We start from the raw sequence: 23,630 nt of genomic DNA on the forward strand, positions 1-23,630 counted from the left end.
ATGCATGCATTGAAGTTTATACTTTCTAGACGTGCTTCACTCGTGGAAGAATGAAATTTGCATCTGAAGTGGAAGAGATGGTGTTTCGTCAAGTAGATGACAAATCCACTTACTTGTACATAAGGAACAGTTCATTTATGCTTCTGCTCTAAACCGACACTTTCTAAACTCTAATTATCTTCTAATTTTTTATGCGCTATTTAATTATTTGACTCATTAACTAGAATGAAAAAGCAATGGAAATTTCTACTAAAGTAAGATAATTGCACATAAATGATTTCTTTTGCTTAATAGTATCTGCACAAAATTATAAATAACCCATTTTGTCCTGCATTTTTTCTTCCTTGTTTCCATGCATACATAACTTCCCAGCCGGTGTTATTAAAATGGTCATGGTAAATCAATTGCATTTACAAAATCTTTCATCCTGCTGTTCCAAAGAATGCTTATGGGGAGACGATTTTTCTGGGTAGAGCTATTACAGATTTGTTATTAAAGCTCTCAAATTCGATACGATTGTATTTTTTTAGCCGGTATTGATGCATGGGCTTGATTTTTTAATTTTATTTAGCTTGCTATAAATATACACTTTCTGTAGAGAATTATAATGTTTCACTGAAATCTTAAATATTATTAATATATGACATTCTTGTCTTAGTATTTCGTTTGTTGAATTTTCAATTTTATTATTTGATTTTTATCGCAACGCCAATACATTGTAGCTGATAAGATTTCCTCCTGAGTTTTGTATAGTTGTGCATTTTTTGGTACCGTGTTTCAAAGAATTTCATTTTTCGCATTGTTAAAATTCAATCAAAATCCATTCTTGCCGAGTTTTAATAATGGTGTCGGTTTAAGGCTAGTGCCATACGTACTAGTTTCTTAGATAACACTAGTTTCCTAATAATGTACTTGTTTCTAATATACTACTACTACTATACTAGTTCTTAACGTGTTTAATAAATACTAGTATCAGAACATGTTATTATTAAATTTATTTTGGTATCCATATTTTTTTGCCTATTCTTAAAATTTTACAAATTTAAGTACTACTTAAATTTTGTTAAACTATATATTTTCATTAATTTGCCAATATTTAATATAAATTTTACTGGAGCTTTCAATTAATCCCTTTATCTTTGCTTATTCGTCACACTTATGATAGAGTATTTTCCTTCTGGAAAGTCTATTGCCACTTGAAGGAAAAAGGGTTGAGTTGTAACTTTTGAGTGTTTAATAAGCATAAAAATCACCTTATTTTATGCGATAAAAAATGCGTATTATTTTTAAGCTTCTAACAAATTTTACTACTGAAACCAAGGACATTCCTTAGATGGATGTGTAGATTGAAAAATTGGTCACAATTAAGAGGCAAAAAATAAAGCAAAGACATATACTACATAATGACATATTGACAAAAAGATGTAAATACTGTAATCGAAATGCAAAGATGTTAGGCAAATAAGTTCACAGGAAAAACTATGATAAAAAATGTAAATAATACAATGCTATTAAAATTAAATGTTAATATTTGTTTGATAAGATCTCGTCTGTTTTAAATTTTGAAAGAAATAATAGCATTTTACCATATCATCACAAAACATACCACAAGTGTAATTGACGATGATTCTTACTTTTTTTTTATTTATAAATTTTTCTGAAAAAAATGAATGATTATTATTTGGAGTTTTAGAAAGGAACAATGAGATCTTGGAAAAAAATTCTAGTTATTTATGGTTTAGTCAATGGTTTATACAATTAAACATGCTTCCTTGTTTGATAGTATCTCATCAAAATCCTAACTAATTCTCATGACTGCTATTTGTCAGACCACAAACACAATTTCAAATAATGATATTTCATAATCCAGGAACCCTTAAACCCTTAATTGAAAATCTTCTTTTATGACAAAATATATTATTTTGAAAATATAACTAAACATAAAATTCCCCCCCCCCCAAAAAAAATGACTAGGTATTTTATTTAACTCAAGAAAAAAAGAACGGTCGAAACTGTATTAAAAGGTTTGATTTCTTCTCTGGAGTACTAACTTTCATTTTTTTTCAGTTATTGATTTACGACATTTGATCTTTCCTCGGGGTTTAAAAACGGGAAAAGAGAAACTCCCGAGTATCAACTGAATTTCTAGAAAAATTTCTCTAAAAGTTATAGCATTATGCCTTTATTAGAGTTCAACTAAAATATGAAAAAAGAAAAAAAAAGCAATAATCGCATAACAATTTCACTTTATGGAATTTTTTTCTATCTGTACTCTCTTAAGCCTGTAAACATAACAACAAAATAACAAGTTGACTTAAATATCTGAAATGTGTTATGATATTTTTGATAACAATTATAATATATTCTCTTAATTTTTTATGTGATTAATCGGCAGTATAAAGTGATTAATCGTCAGTATAAATGCCCCCAAATCGCATATGAATAAGCCCTTTCATAACTGCTATTCCCCAATGCATGCAATTAATAATACATATGTTATAATATTACATGAGATAAAAAATACATTTGATAGAATGCATGCGAAAAAGTTTAGATATACAACACTTGTTGTCTTAAAATTATAAGATCTAGGAAATATAGGTATGAAAACCTACCGGTTAATTCGTCTATATAAATTTTCGAAAATTTATAGTTTTTAATCACATATTATAGATTTCATTTAATGCTGAAAAATGTTTTCTTTCGATATGTTTGTAACTTAATTTCCTAACTGTACTGTTTTTAGTTTTTCATCAAGCTAAATATCTTTAATCAAAACAAATTCTCTGCATTATAGTATATTATTATGATATTTTTTATTACTTTTCTACTCTTGGGTTTTGTATTTTTTAATATAATAATTATTATGCAATTTTACTATTGGCTTAGATCAAACAGATTATAGATAATGTTTCTTCTAATCTATTGTATTACTAATTATATATAATTATTTATTACATAACATCTCAAATTGTATTAATATACATCATAAACATTCTTATAGTCATATCTATATATTATTATATAAGAGTTAGTAAATTTTAAATCAGCCACAAATCTATGATATATATATATATATATATATATATATATATATATATATATATATATATATATATATATATATATATATATATATATATATATATATATATATATATATATATATATATATATATATACAGGGTGTTGACGAATTCGACCGACAAATTCAGAGGGATGATAGTAGACATCAAGAGTATAGAGAATCACCATACAACATGGGGTCCCAAATGATGTTTAATTAGTGAAAATTGCAAAAATATAGAGAGTAGGGGAACTGTTGGAAACTGTAAAAAATTAATAAAAAAAACAACAAATGGTGTTTCAACTACGAATTTTTTTTAACTGAAGTCACATTTTTAAAGCCTTTTTTCTTCATGCTGGTAGCATGCGGATTTGATGATTTAGGGGGTCGTAAATGACTGAAAACGAAAATGTAGTTTATAACCCATATTTGCAAGAATTTTAAAACTTGAAGAAAAATAAGAGCTTGATTATAGTCTTGAGCTAAGATTATAGTCTATAACTCGTTATAAATGTGTAGTGTGAGAACCGGAGGGTTTAAAGATATTCAAGAAAAACTAAAATGGAAACTAGAAAGAATCGCTGCAACATTAGTACCGATGCTCGCAGACAGCGTTGTCAAATTCGAAAGACAAATTCGGAGCAAGGATAATAGGAATTAAGTAGATGAAAACTTACCAGAAAACATAGGGTTTCAGATAACATTTATTCAATGAAAATCGCAAAAACAGACGTCGAAAAGACAATGAGTCTGACGAAGAGAATGGCCCTATGAATGCAAGGATTAGGAACAAGGTAATCGAGCAGAAGCCTTCTCGTATGTATTCATGCGTTAGGAAAAAATAAAAGCAGAGAGGAAGGTTTCATTAATGAGCATTGTAAAATTGATCTCCGTTATACTTCATTCACAAACAATAAGTCAGATTTCATGAATGTAACTAAAATGTTCTTGTTCTCCATCATGCATTAACCAAATTGTCGGTGTTCCCTGGAGTAAATACGGAGAAACGTGCTGTAAGAAAACAAGGTACATTTTGCCGCTGAGATGTTCGGACAAAAGATACGGTCCAAATAGAAGATTCTGCCTGGATGGTTATATCAAACTTCTGTTGTACATTCGAAGAGATAGTAAGGTAGGGATTTCGAAGGACTAAGTATTCGAAGGACAATATGCGTGTTGAAGAGATCTCATTTCGTAAAACAGGTTTCATATGAGAATAAAAGTCTAGCAGAAAAGCATGCATCTTCCTGTGTGGCATCAAGCATCCAGCGTGTAAACTCACTCGATTTCGAATTTTCACTGAAAAATGTTACCTGCGACCCTAATTTTCTGATAGTTTTTCATCTACTTAATGCCTACTATCCTTCCTCTGAATTTGACTTTCGAATTTGACAACGCTCTATGCGAACATCGGTACTGATGTTGCAGCGATGTTTTTTGGTTCCCATTTTGGTTTTTCTTGAATATTTTTAAAACTACCTACTTCACACTGTACACTTATATCAAATTATTGAATATAAAATGACATGCATTTCCAAGCTTTTATTTTTCTTCAAGCTTTAATATTTTTGCAAATATGGGTTCTAAACTACATTTTCGTTTTCAGTAACTTAGGATCCCCTAAATCATCAAATCCGTATGTTACCATCATGAAAATGAAAAACCCTTTAAGGATGTGCTTTCACTTAAAAAATTCGTAGTTGAAACACTATTTGTTATTTTTTATTAATTTTTTACAGTTAGCAACAGTTTCCCGAATCTCTGTAACGACGTTTAATTTTCACCAATTAAACGTCGTTTGGGAGCCCATGTTGTATGGTGATTCTTTATCCTCTTGATGTTTACTATCCTCCCTCAGAATTTGTCAGTCAAATTCGGCAACACCCGGTATATATATATATATATCTATATATATATATATATATATATATATATATATATATATATATATATATATATATATATTACTATACCATAGATATGTGGCTGATTTAAAAAAAAAAAGAAATTTATTTAACTCAAATAATATTTATTGCATTTTTATTATTTTACTGCATTGTGGAATTTTTCGTGCAGCGTTAAAAAGAAAGAAATTTAAAATTTATATCTTTTATTTAATATATTATCCAAATTTAGCAGTCAGCGTTATGAATTTTTTTTGCAAAACATGCACATTTTAGAGATATATCAATCTTTGTATTTGCAATCTAAGTGGTAAAATTCTTTCCAATTTTGTGTAGCTTTAGTGCAATGATGCGTTCTCTTATCATTTTACCTAATTTTTCTTTATTTATGCAACAAGTTGCTGTTATAGTAAGAATTAAATTTGGCCTAAGAAAGTTATGATTCAATTCAAATGAATGTTAGTAAGTATGTTAAGGCGTCATAAATAAAAAAAATTTCGTATTCAGAAGCATTTATGAATTTCAGACAACAAAAATTTCAAATAGAGTGGAATTTCACTTACAGCACATAATTTGATCCTGAATCTCAATCGTAATGTGTAACACTCGTTAAATAAAACAATAGTGTTTTCAATAGAATCCTTTCTCTCAAAATCTCCACTCGAAGGCGTTTCACTGACACATGATGCATTTCCTGGCTATGAAATAATTTCAAATTTTTATTGAAATACTTCTTATTTATATCAAAATATGAAACCATGACGATTACAAAAGAATATCGAGTATTTTATTTTTTATTTAAAGCGTAATTAACAACACATTTAACATTTTCGTTGTTGATTTGAAAAAATGATATCAATATACAAGCATAAAACATAAACTGATGCCAAGATATGGAATGATTAAGAATGTGATATTAAGATGTTTCTTCGTCACTGTTATACGAAATAATTGTTGTTAATAGAGTTCGTTTTTTTTTTCGCTATTCTGCGACTATCTATCTCTTTATGAAAAATGCTTTTTAAGCGAGATTTAATAGTATATGAATAGATGTATGACTCATACCATACTTAAAAAACTTATTTTGTTTCCCAAGAAAGTATTATATTAACTTAGACTTCTAATATTAAAATAATTTTATACTTTACAAAGAAATAGTATAGATGAACAAGTAAAATGTTCTAAGCTATCATGAATATCTATCCTATTCTTTTGTTGAAAATAAGTAGTTGAAAATAACTAAAAAATTAGGTACACATCGCTTATGAAGATGTCAGATTGAAAAATGATGGGAAATAGTAAAGAAAAAAAATATCAAGTTAATCTGCTTCTAAATTGAAAGGTGGCAAATTATTTTCAAACTATCTTGACAAGATTCAAAGTCGAAATTGTAAACAACGCAGTGAATGATTAATCTATTCAGTCGAAAGAAATTTTTTTAATGTAAAATTTTGCTTCGACAAACGATGTGGTGGATTAAGAAAGAATATAAATCTTGTTACATTAACTTAATAACTAGAACAAACCATGTTTTAAATTATAAAAATAAAAGAAATTTTCTTAAATCATGATTAATAAGCTTTGAAATCATTAATAGTGATGCTGATGATAATGTAAAGACTCATTGCTTAGAAAAGAAATATTGATCGCATCGAATCGATTAAAGATATTATTTTAAACAATTAATAGTCCTTAATTGTTTTCTCTCAAATGAAGGAAATCGTTTGTAAATATCTAATTTTTAATGAAAACAAAGATATCTATAGTTATGAACGGTATTTCCACCAAAATATAAGGAATTATTTAAATTCGTATGTTGGCTTTTTAAAATCCTAACGAATTTAGTATTGTAATTCATGCTTGTATTTACATAATTGTAATTCATATTGCATAACCGAAATCAACACCATGTTACTTAAATATCTTTTTATCTTTTATGTTCATTGGGTATTTGAAAATTTTTAATCGAATGAAGTCATATGATATCATACCTTTACTCAAAATACAGTTCTTCATTTTATCTATATTATAATTTTTGAGTAATTTCACTTCGTCAGGGAAGCTACATAGAGAATAAACATAATACTTTTCTTGAGTTTACAACAATAGGACAAAGTCTTGAGATTTAATATTTAATGAAAGTCCGAAAGTAGAAATACGTGCAAAGACATAATTTATCGTTGAAAATAAGGCAAAAAAATGATAATTTCGAGCTGGTATTAAATAAATATCAATAAGAAAATACTTATAAAATTTAAAAAGTGTATATAGATAATTTTATGCAATTATATTTCTAGAATCATTGCGAAGAAATCCCTCGTTAGTTTGCCTAATTTCTACGTAACTGAAGTTCAAATTTTTGAAACTCTCTTCTATATGAACATTCCAAAAGTATGTACATGCAAAATTTAATAACTCTATATCCAACAGCTTGTCCTAAAACGGCGCGCACACACACACACACACACACACTTTCTCCATTATTATTAACAGACAAAGAGATATATATCTATTGTTTATAATTTACTATTTTACTATTTTATATAGTTTGTCTTCAAGAAACCGGAAAGTAAATTTGTAACTTCCATCTAAAGTCAACTTATCCTTTTATCTTATGTGTTTATGTGATTAGATAGTAGGAAGTTATCGCGACTTTTAAAACAAGTCTGCGGATTTTCAATTACACTAATGGAAAAAATCATTTTGTGGTTCGAAAACGGATGGGTGCTTTGCCAAGAAACATTTTCCAATGAAATTTTCCTTACAAAATCTAATCATTTTAAACTCTTCTACTGCAGTTAGTCTTCTATTTATTTATTATTTTCTGTCAAAAACTATCTTAAATTCAGAATATTATTACTCTTTTGTTCTTATTTCTACTCCGAAATTTTATTTCCAAATGTCAAAATGAGAATTCAAACAAAATTGACTAAAAAATTTGTTTCAAAATTAATTATTCAATAATTGATTTTTAGTAACTGATATTTAGTAATTCTTGTCTATTTAGTAATTGATTAAAATAATTCATTTAATGAATTCAAAGTTTCAAATTCATGCTAGCTTCTCTTCTATTCTCCAGAAAATCAGAGGTAATTAGAGTGTTTTTTGTTTCAATGAATTATTAATTTTGATACTACACAATTGTATATATATATAAATACAGGATACTACACAATTGTATATATAACTGCAGGATACAAAACTATTGTATATATATATATATATATATATATATATATATAACTGCAGGATACTACACAATTGCATATATATATATCTACAGGATACTACACTATAATTTATATACGCGCTATCTAATATAAATTTGAAGTTTCGCATAGGAATTTTCATTAAAAAATATTTTAGACATTTGATACGATTTTTAGAATTTCTGTTTGAATCTTTAAATAGCTATTATAAATTTAGAATGGAATATATAGTATACACGTACCTAGTTTTTGAAATTATATAGGAGATAAATGCAGATCTTAAGAACAATTTAAATTTTCCTGATATAAAATTGTATTATATAGGATGTTTTTTAAATTCTTGCGTCTTAGTTTAATGCTATATATATTCAGATATATAGAAAAGTATCGTTTTTGTAATAGATTTGGAAGTACGAAACAGGGATATTGGCAGATGGCGTTTTTGTAATGGATTCAAATGAAAGAAGATATGCCAGATTAAACGTACAATACAGATTAAATGGAATGTTAATTGCAGTGGCCAATGAATCCCATTTCATAAATAATAGCATGATAAGCATTATATCGAACAACATATTCAATACTTAGTACTTAAATTACATATTCTACAGCTTGTTTGTTCATATTATTCTAATTACTATCAGGGGTTACACTGCATACGATTTTGGTGATGATTTATTTAATGATGATCATTCGTAACATTTTCATTCATGCAAATATATTTAAATTCATTCGTAATGTAAAATATGTGTTAGGGATTTTACCTGATATATCCTATTTCATTAATCAATTTTCTGAAAAATTGTTATTATTGTTAGACCCCCACCTTTTGCGCTTGATATTCAATGTTATGAGGAGTGATCTCTTGTACTGTTTAATAATTATCTTTCTTGCGTACTCTTGTCTTGCGTACTCTTTAATAATTATCTTTCTTCACATTACGAATAAAAAATAAAAACCTTGAACAATGTCCTGAATTTATTTAAAAAAATTATCCCTTAGTTACACATGTAGGGAAAACATTATATTGTTACACATATGGCGCACATATGCGCCAGTTAATTTTTAAGTTGCAAAGTCATATATTTTTGTATTATTCTATAAACAATTGTGCTGTGAAATGAAATAAAAATATGTTAACCTCAATTTGATCTTTATAATGTATAAAATAATATGTTGTATGCGATTTCATGAAAACTCTGGAATAAAAATAGATATGACAATAAAGAAAACTTCCGTTACGAATTTTTTATTCGGACAACCCTTATACTTCATTATTCTATTTGTTTCATGTAGTTTTTACATGTGAAATTTTCGCAGCATGAGAAAATTTCACATGTATGAGAGTATTCTTTTTTAGAGCAACGTCTACAAGGATTGAACACATTTTTTTTTCTCCTTTGGTGGACCTTCATTTTTGGTTGTACCTTTTTAACAAGAATATTTCTTAATTACTTTTTTGTTATGTGGTGCGAGTTTACTATAGAGCTTCTGCTTCTTAAATGAAACCTGAAAAGAGCTAAAGCTAATTTTTTTAAAGAACTTATGTACATGTAAACAGATTTAGAAGCTGAAGCTTGGAAATGAGTATGACTGTCTGTTCTTTGCTATGTTTAGCAATACGTAAAAAATTGGCATTGGCCATCTATACGTTTTTCTTGCCATAGTATAGTTCCCTCCTAGTTGATAAACTACGGCGTATCACATTTTGATTATAATCAATAATTACATAAGGTGTTCCTGTCTCATTGTCAGTACTTGCTTCGACCTGCATTGCACTCAATTTAATAATATCTTTATTTCTCTTTGATATATATCAGGTAAGATTTACGTCTCTTTTTAATCCAAAATGTGCAGGACCAAGTCTTATTTTGATGCAAGAAATTCGGAAAGGGTTTTCTTTTTCCTTGATCTCATTGTTCCTAGCAATGTGATTTTTATCACTTAGCAATGATTTTGTAAATGGTTGACTGGTGTATCAGTTATCGTTTGTTAGATTTGTGATAGATCCTTTTAAACGGACAATGCATCTGTTTACTATTGTCAACAGGCTTGTTTGAAATATATGGGCCGTCAGGTTGTGTCCCGCAGTACATTTCAAGATTGTTAGTGTAAAAAGTTTTGCATAAACAAGTGCAAACATCTTTATCCCATATTTAGCAGGTTTCGACGGTATATATTGAGTGAAACAGCGTTACGAAAAGGCAATAATTTCTCATCAATAATAAATCGTTCAGCTGGCTTTATAACTATATAAAAAACAAATAAGAAAAGACGAAGGTTGGAAACATATAATATTTAGTCGTACAAGTGTAGCACTCAATGCCCCACGTGGGGCTTGTTACAAATAATCTGAAAAAGAAATGTAGTAATCTGTGATTTTCAACTTTTTATTGCTTAATTATCTGAAACGAATAATTAAAAAGAGGTTAGGTCGGCAGCATATGTTAGCCACATGTTTTCCTCAGAATTAGCGAAAAATTTTCAAAGACTGGGGCTCTATGCTCACCGCCTGTGTAAGCAAGGGTTATTTATTTATTTATTTTTTTAGATTTTCTTACATAAGTGTCTTTTCTTTTTAATCATGTATCAAATTATGTATCAAAGTATATCTATATAGCTTTTTACATTTTTTTGCTATCGTATGGTTATACACAGGAAACTGCATTATTAGTTTATTGTCGAGTTTTAAACTTTCTTTTGATCCAAAGAGGATTTTTTTGTTCCATTGTTGCTAACGTCTCAATCAAGAATAAAAAATTTCAAAGACTTTCAAAAATTTGTCTGGGATATTGTATTATTTTTTAAACATAATCTCACTTCCATTTTTTCCATACATTGTTTGTAAATACATGGATATATTTAATACTTAAATTTAAATTAGTGCTGCAAGCCTATAAATGAAGTTTAAAGACATTATATCAAATTTTATTTGTATAGTTTAAAATAAAGACCTGCATTATTGTGTTTACAGATATAGAGAGTGAGCGTCAGACTGACATAATAATAAAAGTTGATTTTTCTACCTGAGGGAAGTCAAAAAGATGAAAATAAATCAACATTTTGCAGTCTAAGTTTTTGGAAATTTCAATACTTCCTCTTTGTATGCATCTTATATGGTAAAATGAATAAGAAATAAATTAAAAGATTGATTTTTAAGTCACTTCATATGCAAACATATCAATAGTTAGGTAATAAAATATTGCTAAAACTTATATTTCAACTGGTAAACAATAAAAATCTTGCATAATATTATTAATGATAAAATTCACAAATGTGGAAGAAATGATCAGAAATGATAAAAATTGATCAGAATTAAAAAAAAAAAACTTTTAAAAAGTGTAATAAAAATTATTTCAAAAAATCTATTAGAAAAATGTAGTTAAAAACCCACAACCCACAACGAAAACCACAAACCCACAAACCACCACTAAGTTGCAAAAGCAATAATAATTTTGTATTCTTATATACAAAAATATTGAAATATTCTTTTGTTTTATTAAGCATGAAGCTTATCTAAATTCTGGCGTGTGTCTTTCAAGCAAGAGAGATATAAACTTAAAATAAAACTTTTCCTTTAAAAAAATGCATATTTTCACCCAATTTATTTTCTACGACAGAAACATATTTACACTTTCTACCACCGAAGGCCATTTGTAATGTCGAGGGTTACCATTTTCCCGCCAAACATCGCAACGTGTTAGCCCCCCTGAAATGAAATTTCCTCGATCAATGTGTGTTCTCGTCTTTCAATCAATTTCAATCAAATATTATCATACCCGTATCATATATGTATTCGTTTCCAGCCCTTCAGTCACAATCGCGATTCTCCGAATAACGCCAAAAATAACGCTGACCCAAAAGATATAAAACTGTTACAGTGTTAAGGCGGGGATAGAAACAAAAATATCACCAAAATTATTCGCGAAAACAAATTGGTTTTTCATTTTTTTCGGTTTTCTTTTGGTGCCCGAAAGAAATCAATAACGTGAAATTTTTATGCGATTGTAGCTTTATTCGGAGAATTTTTCTAGGCTGTTTCTTTTTTTTTTCTGTATTTTTGTTGGAGGCTGATAAACAGCTTAGTGATATAACTTCTAGAGGACTTTTCTATAAATTCAGTAGATACTCGAAGTTCTTTTTTTAGCTTTTTTCAGTCTTGAAAAATCATAGGAGAAAGCGAATGCTAGAAATCAATAATTGGAAGAAAAAATGTGAAAGTAGAAACTTTCAAGAAGTTAATCCTTTTGTATTCATTTTTAACAGCTCTTTTTTCAGACTTAGACAAAGATTCAAGTTACACTTCATATCACCAAACCTTTAGAATAAAAAAAAATATTTTTAACTCTTACACTTCGTTTAGTAAGAAAAATAATTTTTATTGCATAAAAATGTTGTATTAATTTTTTTTCTTCTTATGCTGAAGAAGTTTTCAAAGTATACAGAGTAATCTATTTATAAATCAAGTAAATTCACCAATGACGATCAAAGAACGCTTTATTTTTATACTGATATTTCAAATAAATCCCCGATTTCTTATAGTAAAATATCTAAATTCATGTGCAAAATTTCTTTAAGATATAATTATCACAAATGTCGCTAAGCAATACGTTTTTTAATTAACTTATTTTGATGCAATTATTTTAATTTAATTATTAATTAATTTGATGCAATTATTTTGATGCTTAATTTTAAGTTCATTTAATTTTTGTAGATGAAAATCAAGTAACTTTTTAATGACATTCAAATAACATTCTTTTTATTCTTCAAGAAACGCTTCATATCCATATTAATATTTCAAATAAATTATTGATTGTTTTAATAGTAAAATGTATAATCCTCACGCGCAAAATTTCTTATGATACGCTTGTTACAGAATTCAATATTTTTGTTTTCCTTAATTTATTATGATGCAATTATTAATAGGAATATTAAGCTTATTTTATTTTTGTAAATTCATATCACGTAAATTCTTAAATGACGTTCAAGGAACCTTTATTTTCATTCCTTAAGAAACGCTTTATTTTCATATTAATATTTCAAATAAATCACAGATTTCTAATAGTAAAATGTCTAATTTTCATAAGAAAAATATTTTATGGTATGCCTACTACAAAATTGCCTAAGTAATAAGTTTTTTAATGAAATTATTTTGATGCAATTACAAATTAGAATATTAAGTTTATTTCATTTTTTGTAGATGGCATTTGCATGATTAAAATAGTGTATGTATTATCAGAAATTCCTAAAGCTTTCATATTCTAAGGGATGTATAGATAATTTTGTGTACTATATAAATTCTGACAATCATACGAATTTATTATAAAGATTCTCTAGAATAGTATGTAGTATATATATGTAGTAAATAATGACAAATGTTGTTTAAGCTTAAAACGTAAGACTTTATTTAAAAGTCAATCATTCTAGAAATTAACGAAGTGTAAAACGTAAATAGAATATTCTGATATTAAAGCGAGCATTAACTTTTTCATTCCCTAAGATCATTGGAGTTCAGATACGAAAAATACTTGAAAGCCTGAGTTTCTCTTTTAAAGATAAATTACTTTCCCTATTTGGTCAAAAATCTCAATGAGATCTCGTGTTCTTAAGTGGTTGATTTAAAGAGAGGAGACATTTTATTGATGTCTATTAAGATTAAAAAAAAATGACCGGACAGCTTTTTAGCATTTTCAGAAAATCCCCCTGTCCCCAAACACATCAGGATGAATGTCTCTAACGAGCTAAATACACACCATGCCAAACATTCATACTTAACAAAAGGGAGGGGGGGGGAATCTCTCTACGGTATTTGAGCTTCTCACATGTCAGTAGTAGATTCATTGAACGAGTTATTCAGCATTAATATATTTAATAAATACGTGTTTCTAACATGATATTAGAATCGAAGAGGTGATTATTTTATACTTAGCCGATTTCTCACTAAGCATTCTACAGAATGCCCCAGAAAGGTGTGAAATATTAATCGTTTCATATTTCGATTTACAATAAACAACGTTTTGTTTCTGTTTAAAACATTTAACATAATAATTAAACTTTAACCTTTTACTGTTAATTAGTCGAACAAACCTGTATGTAGAAATGAAATAAATAGTTTCATTTATTTTCTCATTCTTCAGGAACAATCTTGCCTCTTTCCACAATGTATTAAATATTCTACAATATTGCCAGATAGTCTCCTATATTTATTATATAATTTATCCAAATTTCGAGATTGCCGAATTAACTCTGTCACTATTAACTGATTCCTTTGGAAAGTATTATAAATAATACATAGTTAAAGAGAATGGAAATAGGGCAAAATTTTCTCCACTTTCATAAAAATAGTTTTTGTCCCAGAAAAGGCATAATTTTTGCTACAGTTTCCATACTAAATTAATATTTAAAAAACGATTTCCTTTTAATTTTTAACACTAGATAATTTTAGAGTGGAAATACAATCATTAATTTTTTTATATTTATCACAGATATTAATTTCTAGTCTTTTTACACATTGAAAGTTATTAACATGTATATATTTAAATTTTCCTTCATATTAGTTTAAAAGTTCCCTTGTTTAATTTAAAAATAGGGATCATACACAGTGTTATGTGTATTGAGAAAAATAAACTCTGGTTTCCTACTCGGTATATTAATATGCAAAGTCAGAATTTTCCTGTTTATTTTTTCAATTATTTGGGATTATTGCAATGTACCTAGTGCTAAAAGAATCTACTTAAAAATATTTCGAAACAATGATGTTAAAAAAATGCATGTTAGAAAATATTCTAAGTTTCATTTTTTTTTATTTCTCTAATTTTTGTTTATTAATTTCATTAACTGTTCACATTTGGGAAATATACCAATCATTTACTTACAAATTATTAAAAAAATCTTATTTTTTTTAAAGGTTGGAACCAAAAAAAAAAGAATTAGCTTTTTAGTAATATTATATATCTGCGTCATTAATGGCATTAGAATAATAACAAAATTCTCATTAAGCAGTCTCATTAAGCAACTTCTGAACAAAATTAAGTCCAATAAGAAGATGGATCATGATAAAAACTTTTGTATAAATCCTTATTGTCTTTATAAATCTTTTAAAATCAAAAATAAAAAATTCTTGGGAATAAATAATTTAAATTCGTTAAAAAATTCCAACATATTTAAGTAAAGAAAGTAGTAACATTTCCTATATATGATTCACTTTTTCGTTTTGTTAAAAAGTTATTTTTAAATAACTATTCACTGAATTTTTAAAAAAAATTAAGCTGATTGTAATTAATTACATTATTTATTAATTAAAATAAATGTTTTTTTAAATATATTGATATTTGATTCAATATTCAGAATGAATCAGAAACAAATCAATCCATCAAGATCAGTTAAGACTTTTCATGGCCAATATATATATCTTCTCAGCATAATATTGTTATACAAGGTATAGGGAATTATTGAACATCTAGTTTTTAAAAATTATTTTACGTTTTATGAAAATGGCTTCTTTAAAGAAATGTCTTTGAAATTGACGCATAAGTTAGAAATTCGTTGATTTATGGGGAGAAGTTTTAAGATAAAATTATAAGTTTATGGAACTTTTGATATTAAATTATATAAAAGGCATATAATTTAAAGAAAAATAAAAATAAAACATAGGACTGAAATTTTATAATATCATTTAATCACGGATGAATACTCAAACTGTTCACTGAATGATTTTGAATTATACGACTTTTAAAAATCCGAGTACAATTCATGATACTATTCCCTATGAACCACAATCCAAACTTGCACAAAAGGAAATCAATATCCTGGGTTATAAATTTGAAATTAAATCTCTTGACTAACCTTAGCGAAGAGTTTTCGCTGCTAGTTGAAGCAAAATAAATTATCTGGTTGACTTTAGGGCATTGGACCAGCAATTTATTTTAGATTTGTGATTAAAAATGACTTTGCAGAACTTCCAATCACTAGACAAATAATAATTCGAAAATTCCGAGGCAATAACTATCAGCAACTTCTTTTTTCTTATCATTGAAGATGATAATTACAAAAATATCTCTTAAACCTTAAGATACATCATTAAATATTCAGATGCTGGTGCTTATATCTCGTAATGTAATTTGCAAGTAATAAAGTCTGATATGTTAAATCTTCTTGATAGCAGAAAATTAATGATGGAAAGTTTACATATTTGAATGTGGTTTTAATTTTAAATATTATAATATTAAAAATTGCGCATTTTATATCTGCCTTCACCTATTATGTTAAAGCGAGAACCCACGTGATATTTTATCCATGCTTTCAAATCATAACGAGCACATAGATGATTGTTGAGAGATATTAGCACTGATGAGAGATGTTGCGGATAATTAAGCAGTTTCTCGCTTCTCTGTTGGGTACTGCTATTCAATGTCTAATCGAACTACTTCCACTCTAATGAAGAGATATACTTCCTACGAGGAAGTTTAATCCAATATCCAGTACCTTTATTCAGACTTCTCTGTGTATTTAGGTCTTCAAATACTTTATTGAGGGAATTACACATATCAAGTTGAGCAAAAGAGATTTAATACAACCAATATTTCTCTAGTTTAGGAATATACTTATTTCATCGAGTAGAAATTTTGGAAAATTCTTATTTATCATCAATGAGATCTCATTAGTGTTCGATTGCTAAAGTCTGCAGTAATTACTTTCATTAATTATATGGTCTTTGTTGAAAAAACTTTATTCCGAGTAACATAAATGGGATAAAATTCATTTTCATTTTTAGTTATAATAATAATTATGAATGATTTTCCCCAGAATAATTTAAGACGACTTAAATTTTGAGTATGATAAATTTGTTATGAATTGAAGATCACGTATTATTTGGAGTTATTTACAATGAAACTATTTCTAGGTTTTTATAATCTGAATTTTCAAAGTTAATTATGCTTTTTTCATTGTTCATATTTTTTTTAAAGATGAAAATCTGTGCAGAGATTATGCATGAATATAAAAACTGCTTACTTCCAATTTTGAAACTTTTAGTAGAAACCTTAATGAAATATTAATGAGTGAAATATTAACATTTCAATTAAATTTTTCTTTTTCATTAATTATTATTTTTTTATAAAAAATTAGATAGTAAATAAGGAAATATTTATTGAGTAAATAACTTTTAAAATGGAAAAAAGAGTTACAAGTTTCTTTTATTGAGAAAAATAATCACGCAAGGGGAGTTGAGATGAAAAGAAAACAAAATGCTTGAACTGATTAAATGAATGAAAACTAATTGCATGTTTATTCAACTTTGGATGAAAGAAATTAATCAAACATTGTATAAATTCAATTAAAAAAGAAATATTCTTGTTGATTCTAATTATTTTAAATTAAAATGCATTTCATTGTAATTAAGATAAACCAGCATGGTGATATTTTACTTCTCCAAATGATGTCGCTGTAGAGTATTCCCTGTCGACATATGCATGGAAGTGGTCATGTAAATACTCTGATATGTTTCAAATATATATTTGAAATGATATAAATAAAATGTAAATTTATATATTTTTTAATAAAAAAATGATGATATATTTATTAAACGTAAATAAATTCAAGAGTTTGAACGAAAAGTTTTGCTCTTTGACAGCAAATGTTTCGTTTATATTTTACTTAAATACATTTGATAAATTTATTTAGTAAAAATACTTAAGTACTTTTAACAATATTAATAAAAATTTGTCGGAACTTAAATTAAATTTGATAGGATGGAATTTAAATTTGGTCGAATATACACCCGTATTAACTTATGATTATCTATATTAATTACAAAAGATGGATTAACAGATTTTTGAAGAATGTTGTTATTGTTACTCATGCACTTGTCATGCACAACTATTTAAGCTGAATTTGTGCAGTAGTTTCTGAGGGTAAAAGCCCCTGAGCATCCGAGGGCAAAAGTATTGACTCCTACATGTATTGACTCCTTAGAGAACAATTGCATGATTGTGCCTGATTCGGAAATACATTAAATTAGCATAAAATCTTCGATTAAGAAGTATCGGCGACAAAGCTATATCATTAACTGCCGCGTGATTTAACAGTGATTTACACTTACTATCTACTCTTTTCTTGTATAGTTATGCGATTGCAGGGAAAAAATGTTCAAATTACATTGATGACCCGAATCATAGAAGATTACTTGTTTTAATTTTGAACATCCACGATAAATCACCAAATTATACAACCCGTTGCCAATTTGTCGATTAGCGGCGTTGGATATCCTGCCGTATTCTGAAAATCCCCAAATGAGCCCATTATATTGGCGTTCTTGACGTGTATATCAGAAAGTCGCCAAGAAAACTCAGGAACGCAATTATCTTGAAGAAACTTTGGCATTTTATTTATAATGATTGATTGACTGAAAATTGTTAAAATGAACTCATTATTTTGAAATTTTTAGCGCAATCGAAAATCCACATACAAACCAAGTGAAAATAAGCAAGTGCCCATAGGCGTAAACAATGGCAACAAATTTGTTAATATAAGTTAATATGTACCTGCTAATTTGCAAATCCCACATTTTCCGCCATTTAGAAAATCACAATCAAAAGATTGAGTCTTTTAAATGATTGTAATATTATCTCTGTGCATTCTTCCAATGTCCTAAAATAATAAACATGCGATTAATGAAGCTGAAAGATAGATATCGTATTTATCCTTTATTGCGAAGGAAATTATTGATATATATTATCCTTCCTCCTGATCAGATTACATAGACGAATGTTCCATGGATTCAAGAAAGCCCTTGCGGCTCAGTGTATACATAAAAGGTATTATGCAGTATTTGCGTCAGAAAGAAGATTTTGGCTTAGCAAATATATTAAAGTGACAGCGGAAGAGAAGAGATAAGTTATCGCGAACATATTGTGAAATACTCTGAAAGACTATAAACTCTATTAGAAAATCATAAAATTAATGAAGATATCATTTTTATATTAATTGAGCATAGAACAGAAAATTGTTTCTCGAAAATCTTGTAAAACAAAAATTATAAAAAGAAATAAATTAAAATTATCATTATTATTATTATTGAAATGGAAAATCTGTATAAAATGAAATATTTAATTATATTTATTTATACAATCAGTTCTGTAAATAGTAGACTTCGCGTTAAAAATTAATTACTTAAATGCTTTGCTTTTGTCAGAATCACACATTGAGTTTTTGCTTTTCTGAGTATTTACAAAATCATTAGAAGAAATCTGGACAAATGTCTACTAATAATAAAATAGAGTTTCTATCCATCGCTATGCCATTGACTCACTACAAGCGACATGTTGACCTGAGCTACCAAATATTTTCCTGATATATTTTGGAGGGTGAAAATTTATAGCTTGGAACATTTAGTTTGAATTCTTTATCAATTGAAAAGTCAATGTAATTTCGGCTATATTCTATGATAACTCCCGAAAATATTATCACTCAAAACTTTAGTGATAAATATTTAATTTCGTGAACTCTGTTTAAAAATTAGAAAAAAAAACCCCATTTAATCTAATGGTGTCAATTTGGTTGTTGTGTAAATAACTTTTGAATGTTGTCAATTTTGTGATTTTTTTTCTCAAAATATTCAATGATAGATTTCATTATTGCCAGAAAATTAAGTTTGGTAAAGAAATTAAAATTGGCTAGTAATATATCTAGCTTATAACTTTCTAGTTATTAGTAGAGACATCTGTTAGATGTTCGAATAATACATCTTGTAATAATTTTGTTAATAAATATTTTGTTAATATATATTTTAAAATATTGGTAAAAACAAAGACTTGTGGATTGGTAAAACAAAGACTTTTGTATTATTTTTTGGCCCGAATTCTCTTATTTTGCAGAACTACTATTTTACATAAATGTAAGTATTCTTGCAAAACATATCAACGTATCTTATCTAGGATAATTTTAACTGATTAATAAATTAACTAGGCATATTTTTCGAGGATAATAAAATATTGAATATAATGACTGGTTTCCTTAACACAGTATATGATATGATTTTTTGTAATCATGTTATCCATAATATCAACTGAATCCATCAACTGAAATATTTTTTCATGAATCAATCATGAGTGAATGAATATCTTTGAAAATAATATTAATTCAGAGGTTGATCTGAAATAAATTCGATAGTTTTTTTTTTTTTTTTGAAATAGTTAAAAATGTAATTCTCCTTGAGAAAAATATCAAAATGTTTTATCTGGGTCATTTTTAACTAATAATAATGGAACTAAGTATATACTTGAAAAGATAAGAATTTTGCAATGTAGTGTTGTTTTATCATTAAAGTAAGAATAGTGTTTTTTAGCTTTTAAGATAATTGGACATTTTACATAAATAATGGAAAATGCTCAATTCTCTTAAGAGAAAAGAAAATAGTTGAAGCTTTATTTATTTTGTTTTATAAAAAATATCGGTTTCGCTTCTGCAATTCTTTTGTTTAGCATAAATTTGATTTTATCTACATTTTTTCAAGAATTTTTAGTAAGAAAATTTTAGTTTCGAAGTTAACCTTAAACACAATTTTCCTACTGTACATCAATGCATTAATACGGAGAGTAAGATTTAATATTGTTTATCTTATTTAAATATATATTTTACGAAAACATACTCATGTCTAATGTAATTTCTTTTATTACTTATAAACAGTTATTTATAGTTTGCAAAATATTATTTAATGAAATTTTCCATAGCAGGCAGCGTGCTACTCATATATTAATAATACTTTTATGATAACAGTTTCAAAGTTTTCAAAATTATATTTAGATTTCTTAATTTACATTTATTTTTAGAGGCATATTTATGAAAATCGAAAATCGCTCCTAATATAAAAAATATTTTTTTCTAAAAATCTTCAAAAATATATTGTTTTATATCATATTCAAGTATTTGTTGTCATTTCGATGCATAATCATAATGGACAGGAATATGTATTGTCTTTTATGCTTGATGAGAAATATATGTCATATTTTACATTTCCAATGGCCAATTGATTGGGACGTACAATTGTTATTGATTGGAAATAGCAAGCATCATATGATTAAGTCTACAATCGATGTCGACCCATATTTTATGACGAAAAACCAACTAACATTTTGACAAGTTTAAGAATTAGCCACACGTTATTCACTACCAACTTTTGCTTCTAGTTGAATCTGCACCATTTTGTTCGATTTGCCATTTTTCTCTATCTGCTATACACATTTTGAAAGTGCCCAACCATTTGTTTCATAATGTTTAATATTTTTTTCAGATGTATCATCTTTATTTGGGTCATTTATATTCGGCAATTTCTTTTCTTGCACTTTTTAGTTTTTTTTAATAAATATATTTGTTATAATCATACCTAAACATTAATCAAACTTTTTAGTAATGTGCCATAACTTACTTCATTAATTTTTCATTCGTCTGTGATTGTGGATTTGTTCTATATTTTTAGAAATTGGAATTTGTTGACGTTCCATGTTTCAATTTTATTATAAATTGATATGGGTATTTTAAAACCATGAGTACGCCGTAGATTAGCTAAAGATGACTTTCATCCTGTAAAACACAAACTAACATAAAATCTCATGAGTTTCATCAACTACATATTAGACCTGAAAGTATAATGATTGTTATTAAAAATGTATTTTTAGTAATTGTTTTTTATTTGTTCTAAAATTGCAGAACTGCTAAATTAGACTCCAAATACAAAAAAGAGAAAAAATTGCAACTAATCTTTCATAATTACCTTTTCATTTAGAAAAATAAAAAAAATAAAAAATTTAGTCTATAAGCTAACAACAGTTAAATAAATTTTTCTATTTAGCTAAAATTCATTTTTCTAAATCCTATTTCTATAAAATCATAAAACTGGTAAAAAAGTGTTTACTAGCTTCATTAGACAAAGGCATTAGCTTTATTTTACAAATTCGTATAGCTTCATTACTTCGTAACACTTGATTATAAAAGGACGCAGCTCCATTATACTTCATTACTAAAGAAGACTTATAAGACTTGATCAATTACTTATACTTCATTGAGCAATGAAGTATAATGAAGACATATTATACTTCATTACTCAAACTTCATTACACTCCAATGAAACTCAGACAAACTTCAGTTATCATGAGTTTCATCATCTACAGGTTTATCCTAAAAACATAATAATATTTATTAAAAAAAATATTCACTATTATTTTAATAACATAATAATCTTTATTAAGAATTTATTCCCTATAATTTTTAATTTGCTGTAAAATTAGACACTAGATACAAATCTTTCATATTTAATCATTTAGTTTGAAAATATAAATCCATTTTAATTTATGAGTTAAGAACAATTAAATAAATTCCGCACTTCAAACAAAATTCATTTTTCTAAATATTCTGTCAATAAAATCATAAAGCTAGTAAAATTAGTTTTTTATAGCAAATGATAACAAATATTTTTTATGAAGTAGGTCAAAAGAACAGGGAAAAAAAGGCGAGAATAAATTATATATATAAAATTGAATCATACTTACAGCCAGACATTAATATGCAAAAACAATGGAAAAAATATATAGGTTTCACTAATAGGAAAATATATAGGAAGTATCATTAGGTATATCGTAATAGATGGATAGCAGGCTTATTTTATAATATAAGCTTATAAATAGATCATAAAAAGTATAATTTGTGAAATAATCAAATGATGTATTGATGTATTAATTCCAACAATGTCATGAGAGTTTATTATTATTAAAATAAGGATGCATTTCCGAAATACCATGCATTCATTTTTTTTTTATTTTGAAAATATTATCAAGAGAGAAATTCATCTAGATAAAAGAAATACTAGAAATGTATCTGTATGAAAGAAATAATGAAATTGTTGTACAATATTAAGAACGCAATGAACATTAATCAATCTAGAAGTAAAAAGAGTTCTAAGTATAAAATAAAAATAAAAAAATCTCTAACATAACATAAATTTTCATCTTTCATTTTACATCCACAGACGAAGGTTTAATCCCCTAAAGAAGAAAGGATGAACTTTACTGCTTCATTTTAACGAGTTGACGATATTAAAATTTTAACTTTCTCTGAACTCCTCTTATCCTTTAATCTCAGTAGTCTAAGCAATTAGTGGAAAGTGATTGCAAATTTTAAAGCGAGTCTTTTTAGTTTTTAATTATACTGATGAAAAGAGGGATTTTGTTTCAGAAAAAGAGTAGATTCTACAAGGCAACAAGTTCTTTTGGACAAAATTTTCTGTAGAAGCTCTAATCACTTTGAATTCCTCATCAGCAATTTAGCCTTTTTTCGCCATCTATCTTTTTCCGGAAGAAAAGATTGCAAATTCATTATAGCAGTTCGAGACTTATTTCATCTTTCTTTTATTCTATCTGTATACTGGATTCAGATCTTTATTGTTGTTTCTTACTTAAA

Source organism: Argiope bruennichi, chromosome 9, assembly GCF_947563725.1.
Source record: "Argiope bruennichi chromosome 9, qqArgBrue1.1, whole genome shotgun sequence".
Lineage (NCBI taxonomy): Eukaryota > Metazoa > Arthropoda > Arachnida > Araneae > Araneidae > Argiope > Argiope bruennichi.